Here is a 13,926-nt window from a genome sequence, read left to right as displayed (position 1 = left end):
AGCCTGAGCTCTAGAGCCCGTGAGCCACAACTACTGAGCATGCGTGCCACGACTACTGAAGCCTGCGCACCTACAGCCCGTGCCCTGCAACGAGAAGCCACCGCAATGAGAAGCCTGCACGCCACAATGAAGAGTATCGACTGCTCGCCACAACTAGAGAAAGCCCGTGCACAGCAACGAAGACCCAATGCAGCCAAAAATAAATAAATATACTTATATATATATATATATATATACACACACACACACACACACACACACACATATATGCTCATTCAGATACCTGAGGCTTTCCTATATAGAATACTTTCCGGAATAAAAATCAATTAAGTGAGAATGAGATTCTCTCTGCCTTCCCACTAAACTCGTTTTATTACATTGGGCAAATTTGAAACATTATGGACCACAGATTTACTCTTTAAAAGAAATTGGGAAGAACTATGGTGGAGTAGGAGAATCCTCAGTTCACACCTCCTCTCACAGACACACTAAGTACGACTATTTACAGAACAACCACTGATGAAAAAGACAGGATCTTACCAGTAAAGATCTTCTACAACTGGGAACTCCCTGGTGGTCCAGTGGTTAGGACTCCGTGCTCTCACTGCTGAGGACCCAGGTTCAATCCCGGGTCAGGGAACTAGGATCCTTCAGGCCACACGACCAAAACAAAAAAATCTTCTACAACTAACAATATTAAGAAAGAACCACAAGAAGACAGGTAGGAGGGGTAGAGTCACCAGAAAGTCAAGTCTCACCCCCAGGGTGGGTGACCTACACTAAGAGAATAATCACAACAGCAGAGGTCCTCCCAAAGGGACGAGAGGTCTGACCACACACTGGGCCCCTCAGCCCAGGGGTTCTTCACCAAGACGACAAGCCCCCAGAGCATTTGGCTTTGAAGAGCAGTGGGGCTTACTTTGGGGAGTCCCAGAAGGCTGGGGGAATAAAGACTTCACGCTTAAGGGTGCATACAAAATCTCACATGCTCTAGACCCAGGGCAGAAGCAGTAACTGGACAGGAGCCTGGGTCAGACCTAACTGCTGACCCTGGAGAGTCCCCTGGGGACACAGGAGGCTCACTGTGGGGACACAGACACTGGCAGCAGCGGTTCTGGGGACTCACTCCTTCTACCATGTGGACAATTGTGCTGGGAGGTACTGTTTTGGAATCCTTCATTTAAATTATCAGCCACAGGGACTTCCCTGGTGGTCCAGTGGTTAAGACTCCACACTTCCACTTCCAGGGGTGTGGGTTCAACACCTGGTTGGGTAACTAAGATCCTGTGTGCCATGCAGCACAGTCATATAAATAAACCAATGAATGAATGAATGAATGAATACACATACATATATACATACTAGACCCAATTATCTCTTGTTTCTGTAAAACTAAGAAACCAAAGTAGATAAACTTATGTTAAACAATGTTTCAATATTTTTATGGAAAAATTAACTGGATGTTAAATAAATACCATTCACCTTAACTTGAAACCTTAAAGTTATACTAAGTTATCAAAAAATTTTTGGAAATATTTCAAGCAGACATGTTTTAAAAAATATATAAACATTGTGGAAAAGTTCATTTACAAAATGTATCTCACTTAAATCAACTTAATTCACTTGTTTTTTACAAGTATTCTTAAATTTCATGAGAAAAACAAAGCTATCTTTCATCTCATTATTTCTCTTGATGACAATTTTGTTATATATATAGTAAGCATAAAATTTCACAGAAGTTAAGAACCTAAACATTTAAGCATATGGCTTGAAAAAAAATTTTTTTACAGTTATGCTTGACATATATTAAGCAGTTCACTTGGGAGTATGTTTTATTCTTAGGCTAAATTAATAACATCATCTAAAACATTTAATTGCTATAGCATAAATTTGTTTGACTAGTCTTTATTTAAGCCAGTTAAATAAAGCTATTATACAGACTAATTTATATCAATATGATCTGGAGGTAAAAAATACCAGGAATACAAATGTACATAGAGATGCAAAACCATACAGAGAGCTGCAAATAGATCTTACAGCTTTAAAACTTTTAGCCCTGTGTCAGGTATTATAATTCAAAATTAATTAGTTTATTAAAAAACTACTTGATCCCAAATATGTTTCTTAATGATGGGACAAGTAAAGGTCCCAGCTCAGATGGGAAAAAATTTTCTAATATATGTGGAGAAGACTTGAATTTTCCATTATTACAGAAATCTTTCTTTCAAATTTTCTTCCAAAAAAAGAACCCTCCTACATGGTTGGTGGGAGTGTAAATTGGTACAACCACTATGGAAAACAATAGGGAGGTACCTTAAAGATGAAATAGCACCACCATAGGATGCAGCAATCACAATTCTGGGCATATATCTGGAGAAAACCATGGTCAAAAAGATACATGCACCACAGTGTTCATTACAGTGTTGTTTACAATAGCCAAGACAGGGAAGCAACCTAAATATCTATTGACAAATGAATGCATAAAGAAGACGTGATACATATATACAATGGAATATTACTCAGCCATAAAAAAGGATGAAATAGTGGATTTCCAGCCACAGGGAAGGAAGTAGAGATGACCATACTAAGTGAAGTAAGTCAAACAGAGGAAGACAAGTATCATATGATATCACTTAAAGGTGGAATCTAAAAATGGATACAAATGAATGTCTATACAAATCAGAAACAACCTCAGACTTTGAAAACATTGTTACCAAAGGGGAAGGGTGGAGGGAGACATTAGCACATTGACATTAACATATAACACACTAATATTTATAAAATAGATAATCAACCAGGACCCACTGTAATGTAGAAGGAAATCTACTCAACACTCTGTCATAACCTATATGGGAAAAAAACCCAAAACGGAATATATGTACTCCCATATATAACAGTATCAAGTTGCTACACACCACCACCGCCCCCCAAAAATGAAAAACAACCCACAACATTGTAAATCATCTATACTCCAATACAAAATAAAAATTAAAACAAATCAAAAATGCCAACTCTACTCCCCTTCAGGCCTCAATAACCAGGGCTGGTGTCACATCCCTGGAGCCTAAGCAGGCTTGGGTTTCAAGACTGGACTGTCGTGGGGCTGAGGGAGCTCAGAAGGGTGTGCCAGCAAGTTAGCCCCGCCCCCTGGCCCTGGAGTGCCCGGTCCCCTCTGCCTGAGACCATAATCTCTAGATCCAGGCAGCGCCCCCTACAGCTGAACCGAGCCCCATGCACCCAAAGGAGGGTGGGTCCTCTGGGCCGGCGGAGCCTTAAAAAGGCCCCTGGGATCCACATCTCCTGGGGGTGGGGGTTCCCTCCTCCAGCCTCCTTCCTAGAAGTCAACCCGCCTGAGGACCACAGATCCCGAGCAGAGCGATATGGCAGGGGGTGGGATTTGTCCTGGGAGTGAAGGGTAAGTGAGAAGAAGCAATGAGACACAAGACTTCGGGTGTTTCTTCTGGCATATTCCACGCTAGTTGAGGACCCAGGAACAGGACTTTCCCTAAGGCTCTTGTTGCCACAGTAACCAGACTTGGGCATGAAGAAATGCTGCCGCCTTGTGGTCTTTCCCCACAACAACAACTTTAAAACGGGTGCTGATGGTCATTTAGTAGTCACAAGGCCTGTGGGCTGGAAACACCTGCCCTCAAGAAATGTCCTGGGATAGGTCATTGAAAAAAAATCCAAAACCGGGCAGATGTTCACGAAGCCCATGTTAAGAGCTAAATTTTACTCAACCTGTATTAAAAAAAAGCACATGGAAATATAGGCAACATCACTAATTATGAAAGGAATGCCAATCAAAACTACAATGAGGTGTCACCTCCCACAGAATGGCCATCATCTAAAAATCTACAAAGAGACAAATGGGGGAGACCTTCAAGATGGTGGAGGAGTAAGACGTGGAGATCACCTTCCTCCCCACAGACACATCAGAAACACATCTTGGGCTCCCCTGGTGGCGCAGTGGTTAAGAATCCTCCTGCCAATGCAGGGGACATGGGTTTGAGCCCTGGTCTGGGAAGATCCCACATGCCACGGAGCAACTAAGCCTGTGTGCCACAACTACTGAGCCTGTGCTCTAGAGGCTGTGAGCCACAACTACTGAGCCCGCATGCCACAACTACTGAAGCCTGCATGCCTAGAGCCTGTGCTCTGCAACAGGAGAAGCCACCGCAGTGAGAAGCCCGCGAACCACAGCGAAGAGTACCCCGCGCTCACCACATCTAGAGAAAGCCTGCACAGAGCAATGAAGACCCAAGGCAGTCAAAAATAAATAAATTAAATTAATTAATTAAAATAAAATACATCTACATGTGGAACAACTCCTACAGGACACCTACTGAATGCTGGCAGAAGACCTTAGACTTCCCAAAAGGCAAGAAACTCCCCCACGTATCTGGATAGGGCAAAAGAAAAAACAGAGCCAAAAGAATAGGGATGGGACCTGCCCCTCTGGGAGGTAGCTGTGAAGGAGGAAAGTTTCCACACACTAGGAAGCCCCTTCACTGGAGGAGATGGGGGATGGCAGGGGAGAAGCTTTGGAGCCACGGAGGAGAGCACAGCAACAGGGGTGCAGAGGGCAAAGCGGGGAGATTCCTGCCAAGAGGATCGGTGCCGACCGGCACTCACCAGCCCGAGAGGCTTGTCTGCTCACCTGCCGGGGCAGGTAGGGGCTGAGAGCTGAGGGTCGGGCTTCGGAGGTCACACCCCTGGGAGAGGACTGGGGTTGGCTGCATGAACACAGCCTAAAGAGGGCTAGTGCACCACAGCTAGCCGGGAGGGAGTCTGGGAAAAAGTCTGGACCTGCCTAAGAGGCAAGAGACCATTGTTTCGGGTGCGCGAAGAGAGGGGATTCAAAGTACCACCCACCTAAACAAGCTCCAGAGATGGGCGCGAGCCACGGCTATCAGCACAGACCCCAGAGACGCGCATGAGACGCTAAGGCTGCTGCTGCAGCCACCAAGAAGCCCGTGTGCGAGCACAGGTCACTCTCCACACCTCCCCTCCCGGGAGCCTGTGCAGCCCGCCACTGCCAGGGTCCAGTGATCCAGGGAGAACTTCCCCAGGAGAACACACGGCGTGCTTCAGGCTGGAGCAACGTCACACTGCCCTCTGCTGCCGCAGGCTCACCCTGCATCCGTGCCCCTCCCTCCCCCAGGCCTGAGTGAGCCAGAGCCCTCTAATCAGCCGCTCCATTAACTCCCTCCTGTCTGGCCGGGAACAGACGCCCTCAGGCGACCTACACGCAGAGGCGGGGCCCAATCCAAAGCTGAGCCCCGGGAGCTGTGAGAACAAAGAAGAGAAAGGGAAATCTCTCCCAGGAGCCTCAGGAGCAGTGGATTAAATCTCCCCAATCGACTTGATGTACCTGCATCAGTGGAATACCTGAATAGACAATGAATCATCCCAAAATTGAGGCGGTGGACTTTGGGAGCAACTGTAGACTTGGGGTTTGCTGTATATGACAGACCATTTTCTGATTTTTACGTTTATTTTAGCTTAGTTTTTAGTGCTTGTCATCATTGGTGGATTTATTTATTGGTTTCGTTGCTCTCTTTTTCCTATTATTACTGTTTTTATTTTAATAATATATATTTTTATTTTTTATTTTAATATCTTTATTTTATTTTATTTTTTCTTTCCTTCTTTTTTTTCCTCCGTTTTCTTCTGAGCTGTGAGGCTGACAAGGTCTTGGTGCTCTGGTCAGCTGTCAGGCCTGAGCCTCTGAGGTGGGAGAACCGAGTTCAGGACATTGGTCCACCTCCCAGCCACATGTAATATCAAATGGAGAAAGCTTTCCCAGAGATGTCCATCTCAACGCTAAGACCCAGCTCCACTTAATGACCAGCAAGCTACAGTGCTGGACACCCCATGCCAAACAACTAGCAAGACAGGAACACAACCCCACGCATCAGCAGAGAGGCTGCCTAACATCATACTAAGTTCACAGACACCCCAAAACACACCACTGGACGTGGTCCTTCCCACCAGAAAGACAAGATCCAGCTTCATCCACCAGAACACAGACACCAGTCCCCTTCACCAGGAAGCCTACACAACCCACTGAACTAATCTTACCCACGGGGGGCAGACACCAAAAACAATGGGAACTACAAACGTGCAGCCTCTGAAAAGGAGACCCCAAACACAGTAAGGTAAGCAAAATGAGAAGACAGGGAAATACACAGCAGATGAAGGAGCAAGATAAAAACCCACCAGACCAAACAAATGAAGAAGAAATAGGCAATCTGCCTGAAAAAGAATACATAGTAATGATAGTAAAGATGATACAAAATCTTGGAAATAGAACAGAAAAAATAAAAAAAAGTTTAACAAGGACCTAGAAGAACTAAAGAGCAAACAAACAATGGTGAACAACACAATAAATGAAATTAAAAATTCTCTAGAAGGAATCAATAGCAGAATAACTGAGGCAGAAGAATGGATAAGTGACCTGGAAGATAAAATAGTGGAAATAACTACCACAGAGCAGAAAAAAGAAAAAAGAATGAAAAGAATTGAGGACAGTCTTGGAGACCTCGAGGACAATATTAAATGCACCAACATTCGAATTATAGGGGTCCCAGAAGAAGAAGAGAAAAAGAAAGGGACTGAGAAAATATTTGAAGAGATTATAGTTGAAAACTTCCCTAAGATGGGAAAGGAAATAGTCAATCAAGTCCAGGAAGCACAGAGTCCAATTCAGGATAAATCTAAAGAGAAACACACCAAGACACATATTAATCAAACTATCAAAAATTAAATACAGGGCTTCCCTGGTGGCGCAGTGGTTGAGAGTCCGCCTGCCGATGCATGGGATGTGGGTTCGTGCCCCGGTCTGGGAAGATCCCACATGCCGCGGAGCTGCTAGGCCCGTGAGCCATGGCCGCTGAGCCTGCGCGTCCGGAGCCTGTGCTCTGCAATGGGAGAGGCCAGAACAGTGAGAGGCCCGCGTACCACAAAAAAAAAAAAAAAAAATTAAATACAAAGAAAAAATATTGAAAGCAACAAGGGAAAAGCAACAAATAACGTACAAGGGAATCCCCATAAGGTTAAAAGCTGATCTTTCAGCAGAAACTCTGCAAGCCAGAAGGGAGTGGCAGTACAGATTTAAAGTGATGAAAGGGAAACACCTGTATCCAAGACTACTCTACCCAGCAAGGATCTCATTCAGATTTGATGGAGAAATTAAAAACTTTACAGACAAGCAAAAGCTAAAAGAATTCAGCACCACCAAACCAGCTCTACAACAAATGCTAAAGGAACTTCTCTAGGAAGGGAACACAAGAGAAGGAAAAGACTTACAATAACAAACCCAAAACAATTAAGAAAATGGTAATAGGAACATACATATTGATAATTACCTTAAATGTAAATAGATTAAATGCTCCAACCAAAAGACATAGACTGGCTGAATGGATGCAAAAACAAGACCTGTATATATGCTGTCTACAAGAGACCCACTTCAGACCTAGGGACACATACAGACTGAAAGAGAGGGGATGGAAAAAGATATTCCATGCAAATGGAAATCAAAAGAAAGCTGGAGTAGCAATTCTCATATCAGACAAAATAGACTTTAAAACAAAGACTATTACAAGAGACAAAGAAGCACACTACATAATGATCAAGGGATCAATCCAAGAAGATAGGAGCACCTCAATACATAAGGCAAATGCTAACAACCATAAAAGGGGAAATCAACAGTAACACAATCATAGTAGGGGACTAACACCCCACTTTCACCAATGGACAGATGATCCAAAATGAAAATAAATAAGGAAACACAAGTTTTAAGTGGCACATTAAACAAGATGGATTTAATATTTATAGGACATTCCATCCAAAAAACAACAGAATACACTTTCTTCTCAAGTGCTCATGGAATATTCTCCAGGATAGATCATATCTTAAGTCACAAATCAAGCCTTGGTTAATTTAAGAAAATTGGAATCGTATCAAGTATCTTTTCTGACCACAACACTATGAGACTAGATATCAATTACAGGAAAAAGACTGTAAAAAAATACAAACACATGGAGGCTAAACCATACACTACCTAATAACCAAGAGATCACTGAGGAAACCAAAGAGGAAATCAAAAAATACCTAGAAACAAATGACAATGAAAACACGACAATCCAAAACCTATGGGATGCAGCAAAAGCAGTTCTAAGAGGGAAGTTTATAGCAATACAATCCTACCTTAAGAAGCAAGAAACACCTCAAATAAACAACCTAACCTTACACCTAAAGCAATTAGAGAAAGAACAACAAAAAAACCCCCAAAGTTCGCAGAAGCGAAGAAATCATAAAGATCAGATCAGAAATAAATGAAAAAGGAATGAAGGAAACAATAGCAAAGATCAATAAAAATAAAAGCTAGTTCTTTGAGAAGATAAACAAAATTGATAAACCATTAGCCATACTCAGAAAGAAAAGAAGGGAGAAGACTCAAATCAACAGAATTAGAAATGAAAAGGAAGTAACAACTGACACTGCAGAAATACAAAAGATCATGAGAGATTACTACAAGCAACTATATGCCAATAAAATGGACAACCCGGAAGAAATGGACAAATTCTTAGAAATGCATAACCTTCCAATACTCAACCAGGAAGAAATAGAAAGTATGAACAGACCAATCACAAGCACTGAAATTGAAACTGTGATTTAAAATCTTCCAACAAACAAAAGCCCAGGACCAGATGGCTTCACAGGCAAATTCTATCAAACATTTAGAGAAGAGCTAACACCTATCCTTCTCAAACTCTTCCAAAATATAGCAGAGGGAGGAACACTCCCAAACTCATTCTATGAGGCCACCATCACCCTGATACCAAAAGCAGAAAAAGATGTCGCAAAAAAAGAAAACTACAGGCCAATATCACTGATGAACATAGATGCAAAAATCCTCAACAAAATACTAGCAAACAAAATCCAACAGCACAGTAAAAGGATCATACACCATGATCAAGTGGGGTTTATCTCAGGAATGCAAGGATTCTTCAATATATGCAAATCAATCAATGTGATACACCATATTAACAAATTGAAGGAGAAAAACCATATGATCATCTCAACAGATGCAAAGTTTTCAACAAAGCTTTCAACAAAATTCAACACCCATTTATGATAAAAAACCCTCCAGAAAGCAGGCATTGAGGGAACTTTCCTCAACATAATAAAGGCCATATATGACAAACCCACAGCCAACATCGTCCTCAATGGTGAAAAACTGAAACTATTTCCACTAAGATCAGGTACAAGACAAGGTTGTCATGCTCACCACTATTATTCAACATAGTTTTGGAGTTTTAGCCACAGCAATCAGAGAAGAAAAGGAAATAAAAGGAATCCAAATCAGAAAAGAAGAAGTAAAGCTGTCACTGTTTGCAGATGACATGATACTATACATAGAGAATCCTAAAGATGCTACCAGAAAACTACGAGAGCTAATCAATAAATTTGGTAAAGTAGCAGGATACAAAATTAGTGCACAGAAATCTCTTGCATTCCTACACACTAATAATGAAATATCTGAAAGTGAAATTAAGAAAACACTCCTATTTACCTTTGCAACAAAAGGAATAAAAAACCTAGGAGTGGGGCTTCCCTGGTGGCGCAGTGGTTGAGAGTCTGCCTGCCGATGCAGGGGACACGGGTTCGTGCCCCGGTCCGGGAGGAGCCCGCGTGCCGCGGAGCGGCTGGGCCCGTGAGCCATGGCCGCTGAGCCTGCGCGTCCGGAGCCTGTGCTCCGCAACGGGGGAGGCCACGGCAGTGAGAGGCCCGTGTACTGCAAAAAAAAAAAAAAAAAAAAAAACAAAAAAAAAAACCTAGGAGTAAACCTACCTAAGGAGACAAAAGACCTGTATGCAGAAAATTATAAGACACTGATGAAAGAAATTAAAGATGATACAAACAGATGGAGAGATATACCATGTTCTTGGATTGGAAGAATCAACATTGTGAAAATGACTATGCTACCCAAAGCAATCTACAGATTCAATGCAATCTCTATCAAACTACCACTGGCATTTTTCACAGAACTAGAACAAAGTTTCATAATTTGTATGGAAACACAAAAGACCCCGAATAGCCAAAGCAATCTTGAGAAAGAAAAACGGTGCTGGAGGAATCAGGCTCCCCGACTTCAGCCTATACTACAAAGCTATAGTAATCAAGACAGTATGCTGCTGGCACAAAAACAGAAATATAGATAAATGGAACAGGATAGAAAGCCCAGAGATAAACCCACGCACATATGGTGACCTTATCTTTGATAAAGGAGGCAAGAATATATAATGAAGAAAAGACAGCCTCTTCAATAAGTGGTGCTGGGAAAACTGGACAGGTACATGTAAAAGGATGAGATTAGATCACTCCCTAACACCATACACAAAAATAAACTCAAAGTGGATTAAAGACCTAAATATAAGGCCAGATACTATCAAACTCTTAGAGGAAAACATAGGCAGAACACTCTATGACATAAATCACAGCAAGATCCTTTTTAACCCACCTCCTAGAGAAATGGGAATAAAAACAAAAATAAACAAATGGGACCTAATGAAACTTCAAAGCTTTTGCACAGCAAAGAAAACCATAAACAAGACAAAAAGACAACCCTCAGAATGGGAGAAAGTATTTGCAAATGAAGCAACTGACAAAGGATTAATCTCCAAAATTTACAAGCAGCTCATGCAGCTCAATATCAAAAAAACAAACAACCCAATCCAAAAATGGGCAGAAGACCTAAACAGACATTTCTCCAAAGAAGATATACAGATTGCCAACAAACACATGAAAGGATGCTCAATATCATTAATCATTAGAGAAATGCAAATCAAAATTACAATGTGGTATCATCTCATACAGGTCAGAATGGCTATCATCAAAAAATCTACAACGATAAGTGCTGGAGTGGGTGCGTAGAAAAGGGAACCCTCTTGCACTGTTGGTGGGAATGTAAATTGATACAGCCACTATGGAGAACAGTATGGAGGTTCCTTAAAAATCTAAAAATGAACTGCCATACGACCCAGCAATCCCACTGCTAGGCATATACCCTGAGAAAACCATAATTCAAAAAGAGTCATGCGGGCTTCCCTGGTGGCACAGTGGTTGAGAGTCCATCTACCAATGCAGGGGACACGGGCCCGTGCCCCAGTCTGGGAAGATCCCACATGCTGCAGAGCGGTTGGGCCCATGAGCCATGGCCACTGAGCCTGTGCGTCCAGAGCCTGTGCTCTGCAATGGGAGAGGCCATAACAGTGAGAGGCCCGCATACCGCAAAAAAAAAAAAAAAAAAAAGAGAGTCTTGTATCACAATGTTCATTGCAACTCTTATTTACAATAGCCCAGAGATGGAAATAACCCAAGTGTCCATCATCGGATGAATGGATAAAGAAGATGTGGCACATATATACAATGGAATATTACTCAGCCATTAAAAGAAATGAAATTGAGTTATTTGTAGTGAGGTGGATGGACCTAGAGTCTGTCATACAGAGTGAAGTAAGTCAGAAAGAGAAAAACAAATACCGTATGCTAACACATATATGTGGAATCTAAAAAAAAAAAAAAGGTCATGAAGAACCTAGGGGCAAGACGGGAATAAAGACGCAGAGCTACTAGAGAATAGACTTGAGGACATGGGGAGGGGAAAGGGTAAGATGGGACAAAGTGAGAGAGAGGCATGGACATATATACACTACCAACTGTAAAATCGATAGCTAGTGGGAAGCAGTTGCATAGCACATGGAGATCAGCTCGGTGCTTTGTGACCACCTAGAGGGGTGGGATAGGGAGGGTGGGAGGGAGGGAGATGCAAGAGGGAAGAGATATGGGGATACATGTATAACTGATTCACTTTGTTATAAAGCAGAAACTAACACGCCATTGTAAAACAATTATACTCCAATAAAAAGTTAAAATAAATAAATAAAAATAATAATATAAAATAAATAAATAAAACAAAGGCCATAAAGAAAGATAAAGAAGGACACTATATAGTGATAAAACGATCAATACAAGAAGGGGGTATTACACTCATCAACATATATGCACCTAATATAGGAGCACCCAACTACATAAAATACTAACAGACATAAAGGGAGAAACTGAAGGGAACACCATAATAGTAGGAGACATTAACACCCCGTTCACATCAACAGACTGATATCCTAGACAGAAAGTCAGTAAGTCTCCTAGACAGAGATCCTAAATGATACAACAGTTAGACTTAATTGATATTTTCAGGACATTACATAAAAAAAAAACCCACAACCAGAATACATATTCTTTTCAAGTACACATGGAACAAGCTCTAGGATTGACCACATACTAGGGCACAAAACAAGCCTCAACCAATTAAAGGGTACAGAAATTATTTCAAGCATCTTTTCTGACCACAATGGAATGAAACTAGAAATCAACCACAGTAAAAGAAATGAGAAAAAAAATGATTACAAGGAGACTAAACAACAAGCTTCTAAAAAATATCAATGGGTCAATGATGAAATCAAAGAGGAAATTTAAAAATACCTTCAGATAAATGACAATGAAAACAACCACACAAAATCTACGGGATGCAGCAAAGCAGTGCTTAGAGGGAAGTGCACAGCAATACAGGCCTTCCTCAAAAAACAAGAAAAATCTCAAACAACCTAACCTACAACCTTGAAGAACAAGAAAAAGAAGAAGAAACAAAACCTAAAGTTAGCAGACGGGAGGAAATAATAAAGATCAGAGGGGAAATAAATAAAATACAGATTTAAAAAACCATAGAAAATATCAATAAAACCAAGAGCTGGTTTCTTGAAAGGGTAAAAGAATTGACAAACCTCTGACCAGACTCACCAAGAAGAAAAGAGAGAACCCAAATAAGCAAAATAAGAAATGAAAGGGGACTGCCCTCCCGGTGCATTGGTTATCAATCCACCTGCCAATGCAGGGGACACGGGTTTGATCCCTGGTCCAGGAAGGTCCGACATGCCGCAGAGCAACTGAGCCTGTGTGCCACAACTACTAAGCCTGTGCTCTAGAGCCTGTGAGCCACAACTACTGAACCCACGAGCCACAACTACTGAAGCCCCCATGTCCTAGAACCTGTGTGCCGCAACTACCAAGCCCACACACCATAACTACTGAAGCCCCTGTGCTCTAGGGCCCATGTGCTGCAACTACTGAAGCCCATGCATTAGAGCCCATGCTCCACAACAAGAGAAGCCACTGCAAATGAGAAGCCCACACACCGCAATGAAGAGTAGCCTCCACTTGCTGCAACTAGAGAAAGCCCACACGCAGCACCAAAGACCCAACGCAGCCAAAAGAAAAAAGAAATGGAAAAGGAGAAACAGCAACCAATACCACAGAAATACAATAAAAAGTAAGTAAATATTATGAACAATTATACACTAACAAATTCGCCAACCTAGAAGAAATGGACAAGTTTCTAGAAACATACAGCCCACCACAATTGAATCAAGAAATAGTAGATAATTTGAAAAGACCAATCACTAGAAGTGAAATAGAAATTGTAATAATAATTTTATAAACTCCCTACAGGGGCTTCCCTGTTGGTGCAGTGGTTGAGAGTCCGCCTGCCAATGCAGGGGACATGGGTTCGTGCCCCAGTCCGGGAGGATCCCACATGCCGCGGAGTGGCTAGGCCCATGAGCCATGGCCACTGAGCCTGTGCGTCCAGAGCCTGTGCTCTGCAACGGGAGAGGCCACAACAGTGAGAGGCCCGCGTACAGAAAAAAAAACAACTCCCTGCAAAAGTCCAGAACCAGATGGCTTCACAGGTGAATTCTACCAAACATATAAAGAAGAACTTACACTGATCCTTCTTAAACTCTTCCAAAAGATTGAGGAGGAGGGAACACCCCCAAAGACATTCTATGAAGCCACCATCAC

General features: G+C 42.1%; 1 non-coding gene across 1 annotated transcript; it reads left to right on the top strand.

Annotated features, from left to right (window-relative positions):
* Positions 1-567: 567 nt before the first annotated feature.
* On the top strand, positions 568-640 carry TRNAE-CUC (transfer RNA glutamic acid (anticodon CUC)). The gene has a single exon. It is a non-coding gene; the product is annotated as a tRNA-Glu (tRNA).
* Positions 641-13,926: the final 13,286 nt, after the last annotated feature.

Source organism: Orcinus orca, chromosome 20 (genome assembly GCF_937001465.1).
Source record: "Orcinus orca chromosome 20, mOrcOrc1.1, whole genome shotgun sequence".
Lineage (NCBI taxonomy): Eukaryota > Metazoa > Chordata > Mammalia > Artiodactyla > Delphinidae > Orcinus > Orcinus orca.
The sequence above is the reverse complement of the archived record's forward strand: the minus strand, read 5'-3'. Positions and strand labels throughout refer to the sequence as shown.